This window comes from Hetaerina americana, unplaced genomic scaffold (genome assembly GCF_022747635.1).
Source record: "Hetaerina americana unplaced genomic scaffold, ioHetAmer1.1.p SCAF_1, whole genome shotgun sequence".
Taxonomy (NCBI): Eukaryota; Metazoa; Arthropoda; class Insecta; order Odonata; family Calopterygidae; genus Hetaerina; species Hetaerina americana.
Genome location: NW_027286069.1, coordinates 102,376,235 through 102,382,234, shown reverse-complemented (window position 1 = coordinate 102,382,234; position 6,000 = coordinate 102,376,235).

The following is a 6,000-nucleotide window of genomic DNA, read 5'->3' as shown; positions in this document are numbered from 1 at the left end:
TTGTTCCTTCTACAAATTTTGACATCCATCTGTCTTAAAACCCAAATGCAACAAGACTGATACTTCTAAATGAATGACTACGATCCACTAATTCACAGGTGATAATACGTTTCCAGGCGTAATGCGACTAACGAACTTCCACTTTCACCAAAACAATTGCTCGTAGATTAATCTCCCTGCTACTTGCTTTTAGACTAGTTCTGTTCACACATTCATGTCCGTTCATTCTCAACATAAAGTGTTTTCTTCTGTACTTCCGATGACAGTATCCCTCTCATTATTACTAAGCCGGCTTCTATAGATTGCATTTTACCTTCTCAAGACAGTGAATGAAAATCAGTCGGGTACACATCCATCACAAATCAACTCGTAATTTTCCCACTTAGAGTAATATACCAAAATGTGTTCTTTTTTATTGACATTTTTAAATTACTCTGAATATTTTTCATATTTATCCCTTTCCATATTTCACTTCTCTCAATTTAATCAGGCTTTCATGGTTCACAATGCAATCATTCTTTCCTCAGATGTCATGTAAGTAAAATTACTCACCATTGTTCCTGGTAATTTTCTCTTCTGGTAGCCAAGTCAGCAAACATATGTACCCACACTTTAAAACCAAAGATTGATGCTGTCACCAATCCGCTGGGAAAAACATCGTGGAAATAGAAAGTATAAGCAATGATGCTGAGTTGCTCAACAAAATGAAAGCAAAGGAAGATGCGATGTCGATGATGATATGACGATACGCGATGAAATAACTTTCGAAGCTCAAGATGTCGTGAGCCTCAAAAAAACTCAAGGATTTTGATGCGCTCCATTAATTTTTTTATGCTTAGTTTAGCATGGAAAAGAAACCATTTATGCAAAGAATAGCTGCCAATTTCCATACATAAGGTAATGCCGCCAGTATTGATCATTAATTGCTCATAAATATACATTCTTTAGCATTTAAATTTTTCTTAGGCTCCTATCTTTTCCTTAGTCTAATGTGCATCATCAGAGTATCCAGAAGATTGGTTTTGATAGATTAGGGTAGATATCAACCCTAATTAAGCCATCAAACGTTTAGCGGCGCGGAAGGTGGTAGTATATAAAAGCAATGGTTCATTGCTTCATTTCGCATTCATGCACAGATAGATTTTTACTGATTATTTTTCTTCAAAACCATTTTATACAATCATATTTTTCTTTCCTGTGAAACAGCGTTGATGCTGTTCACAAAGGACTAGATCAACTTGGTGTTTACAAGGCAAACAAATTTAAGAGAGGAAGTATTTTCTTCTATTTACTGGAAATCATGAAACCAGCATTTTTTAACGAACCGATTTTCAAACGTTCAGTTCCAGGGATACGTCAACTGAAATAATCATTATTCTCGTCTGTATCTTATATTTCTTGAAAACACAATTATTATAATGCATCTTTTTTTAATTGATCAGAGATTATCTTTAGCTTGCCCAAAAAAGGTTCAATTAAATTTGTTTCTCTACGCTTGGTGACTGCGAGGGCAGTTCTGCTACCGGCAGTTGGCGTTGTTGGAACGCTCTTAGGATAGCGGCCAGCCGTCTTCACGCCTAAGCAGCGTTAGTGTTGGGGCCTTCTTTGTCACGGCTGGACGACCGGTGAGACCTTCACGTGATTCCCTCATTAGTTCTGCTCAAAGGGTTACAGGACTCGTTCCAAACTTTACTCTTCTTCTCCAGCACGAGGTCATCCAGATTAGAGCGCGCATCAAATGCACCATTCATATCGAATTCATTTCCTATTGCAGGGAGAGAGAAAGAAATTCATAGAGACGAAATTGAAATACCATCAGCATTTAATTAGGATTGAGATTGGGCGCGATTCTCTAGCCTATCGTTCTTCCGTTTTACGAACATGTTATTGCGCCACTTAATCGTTTCTTCACTGCGTTAGAGTAACAATTATCCCCCCTTCACTCCACGAACTTGAGATGCATACTTCCTGAGGTGCTTTTTATCGACATTCTAAAAAATGGTCAGCGTTTTATTTTGCATTTCTCACTGGCGCATTCGATTATAACCGAATGGCCGAGACACCTTCAGATTAATTTTCAGTTATTTTATCTCATTAAAAATTTCAACACTATTATTACCACTAATATTCTTATCGCTCATAATCTATGCCATATATCTTTACAAAATAGCACAATTAATAATGAACCGTTAAAATTGGTGGAATAGGACGGATGTTTCATGCATGAAAGCAGCTTTATGAACTTGTTGGTTGAAGTTTCACTCCTCCTTTCTTAGCTGAAATTTTCTCCAACACAGAGAGCAATTTTTAAACACACTTTAGCCTAATAATTTATAAAAATATATCAGGTCTAAGTATATTGTCAACGTTAATCACCTCAGAATTAAAAAAATGTCATTTGGAAGTCTGTCATTCAATTTAGGCTTTGGATGGGGGCAAATTGAACCCGCGTACATTTCTTAGCCTCGCTTAATAGCACAAAACCTCTCGGTTCCCTCTTAAACAAACCTTAAATCAATCCCGAATACTCCTTTCCTCACTTCATTCCGTAAAAAATGCTTATATTTTTCCTTCCCTTTCTGTGTCTGCCTGGCTGTCTCCCCGTGTTCTCCCTTCTATTACAGTCTTCAATTTTTCATCGCCTATCAAAATGCTCTGTATCCAAATTTTCTGCCTCCTTTGGATTTATCCCAAACTTCTGTCTCCTATTGAATCATGTCTAGCGCGTTTCTGATTGTTTGAATTTCCATCAATTTTACCTCTTCTAGCCTTTTCTATTCCCCACATATCAATATATGCAATCTACGCCAATGATCTTGCTTCAACAACCAAGTTTCCGAGCCCTAAAAAACCACACTCCATAGCCAAGATTTCACTAGCCTTTTCTCAACGTCCCTGTCATAAATTCCCTCCTTCTCGTGAAAGTTTATTTGCCACACACCGACTTTCATTCCTTTCTCTAGTTTTTCTCATGCATCCCTTGTCATTTCCTCGGCGTACATATTGAAAAGTATGGGTGATGAAGGACATTCCTGTCTCGATCCCCTACCTAGCACTGCCCATTCTGACTCTCCATTCGCCACAAGCACCTGAGCGGTTCAAGCCATGTACAGTATGTCTCCTCCTATCCCTCCAATCTAATCATGACTTCTGCAATGCATTCGTTAATTCGAGTCAATTTACTTTATCGGATGCCCGATGGAAATATATGAAGCAAACAAATATATTCTGATTGTACTCTATACTCTTTTCCAATACTTACCTCATTACTGTTATGGAATCACGTGTGCCTCTTTCCTGATTATTCCCTGAGTAACCATATTCTCCCACCCTTTTATTTATGATTTTAATTAACATCTTTATTGCGTATAGATTTAAATTTATTTTCTGTATAGTCCCCACACATGGCTTTCTCTCCCTTTTTTGGAATAGAATCTAACGCTGATGTAATGATTTCTTTAGGCCCAAGCTCTTCCTCATAAATGCTACAAAGTACATTAGCCCATAAAAACCCTTTCGCGTTTTCCTAAACCCTTAATTAGTCCTCCTGGTATGTCATCGATTCCCATGATATTATTTTCTTTCGAATCCCTTAGTGCCCTTTCTATCTGGTAGGGTCACTCATGGCCGAAGGTTAGGAGGCATACAAAACAGTCCACACAGTATCTGTTCCTCAGTTAGGCGGCTCGTAAAGTCATCTGACTCCAGTGAAGCGACTTTTTCAGGTGTCATATCAAAAACGCTATTGATGAAGGCTACAAGAAACCACCTCAATCACTTATTCCACGACATTATGGTGGACAACAATTATGAGAAAAGTCCCTGAAAGACTCGGCCAGCTGGGGCGTTAGTCGTGCCCCGCAGAGAGAAAGCCAAAGTTTAAGCAGCCTTCATCCAACAAAATCTTTGCAAAATAGGCTCAATATCAGCATCAGAGAAAGGATATATAGTAGAGGACCAAACCAGTTAGAATGGGGACTTGGAATATTTGGACATTATTTAGGATTGGGAATTTTTAAAGTTAAAAACTGAGGATGGCGAGAATATATGTAGATATTTTAAGACTGTGCGGGTTGAGGGGAAAGGATGGCGTGGATTACTGGAGCTATATAGTAGTTAAGAATAACATGCGGCGGAAAGGAAGAGAGCCAAAGAGGCATGGCAGTAGCATCGGTCAAAAAGGCAGGGAGAAGCGTTGTAAACATCGAGGAGATGAGCAATAGAATATATTCTTAGAATAAAAGCTGAACCAACACCCTTCTTCAATATTCAGGTCTAGATGCAGATAGCGTCGTAGGAAGAAAGAAATAGGGTGAACCATCAATTACAGGAAATAACTGCGGGTGGCCCTGGGAGGAAACATTTAAAAACTATGAGGGATTGGAACGCGGTGATGGGCGATGGGGAGTGAGGTAGGTGACAACAGTTCAGGAGCAGGGAATGATAGCGGAGAGATAACTGTGCATGAGACATCATTAAATCAAAACATGCACTTGGCTAAAGCATCACAATTAGCGTAAACATACTTGGAAGGTGTTTGTGAGTCCAGAGAGATATATGTTAGGCTACACATATTATGGTTACGCGCAGATTTAGGCACTGGGAAATTAATTAGCAGTTTCCTGAAAACGAAAGCGAAGGCAGTATAATTTTGTGCTTCAAGTATAGCGTCACATTTAAGAGGATAATACAAGTAAGACGAATATGGTAATTGAATATAGAAAAATTAACCGGAACAAAAATAAAGGAGTGCTTAGGTAAAGTGGGAAATTTAACGATCAGAACAGAGATACGGGAACAGTAGAAGGAAGATGAACGCATAAAAAAAGGAATATCAAAATCCGCAAGCGAACCTATAGTTAAAGCTATTAGGAAGAGGACAGGAAAACTATGGGTTACATGCGATAATATGAGGGAGATAGAAGAGAGAAGGAAATGGAAGAATTCGCTAACAGAATCAGGTAAAATAAAAGCACAAAGAGATAAATGATAAACTTAGGCGGAGAAAGGCGAAAGAAGACTGATGGAAGACGCTGTGTGAGAATACTATATGTAGATTAGAAAAAGGAAATGTTAAAAGTGTAAGCTGTACAGAATAATGAAACCTCCGTCAGAAAATTAAGTTGGAAAAATCTGTACAACCTATCAACGATAAGTCTGGAAAATTATTAATGAATAGGGGAGAGATAAAATAGTGATGGAAATAATGCATTGAGGACCTAAATCTGTGGTAAATATATTAAGGCATCAAATTTTAGGTATAGAATGAGTGAGATAGAAAGGGTAATAAGGGAATTAAAAGGAAATAACGTCGTGGGGTTCGCTAACATCCCCGGGGAACTAATTTAATATTTAAGAAAACGCAGAAGAGTTTTTATGGCCTACTCTATAGCGTAGCATTTATTGGGGAGACATTTTGAAAACGATGATAGTCATACATTCGAGTCTTAGTTGAGGTGAAGAATGGAAAACATAAGTTTGATAGGAAGGAAAACAAATGAATAAGTACGAGGCATTGGGGAAGGAAAAGGGGCTATTGGAAGAAATACAAAGAAGGGAGAAAAGGTGAATGCTGACCATTTTGATTGGCGATAAACTTTTGAAGAGTGAAGTATGGGAGAACACTAGGCAAGTAAGATAGGGGTAGAGAAATGATATTGAATGGAATGAAGGGTGGTACAATTTTGGCGAAAATGAATAAAAGTTATATTCGGTGTGGGGTGTCAGATCGTATGTATTTAGGTGTGGCTAATAAATGCAGTGGTGTTCAGTCTCTGCCCATTCAATAACTGGTTTAAACAGGAGGCTATCAAATGATAACAAAAATTGGAATTTAGATCTTATACCGATCGCATTATCATCACCAACTTTGTTTGCTAATTTTTCAACAAACATGATATCCTTTCCTCGTTAATATTTGAAATTCAACTTCCTCCCAAATACTGAATGCGAACTTTTAGTCTTAAATTTCAATTTTACACCCGACAGATACATATTTAG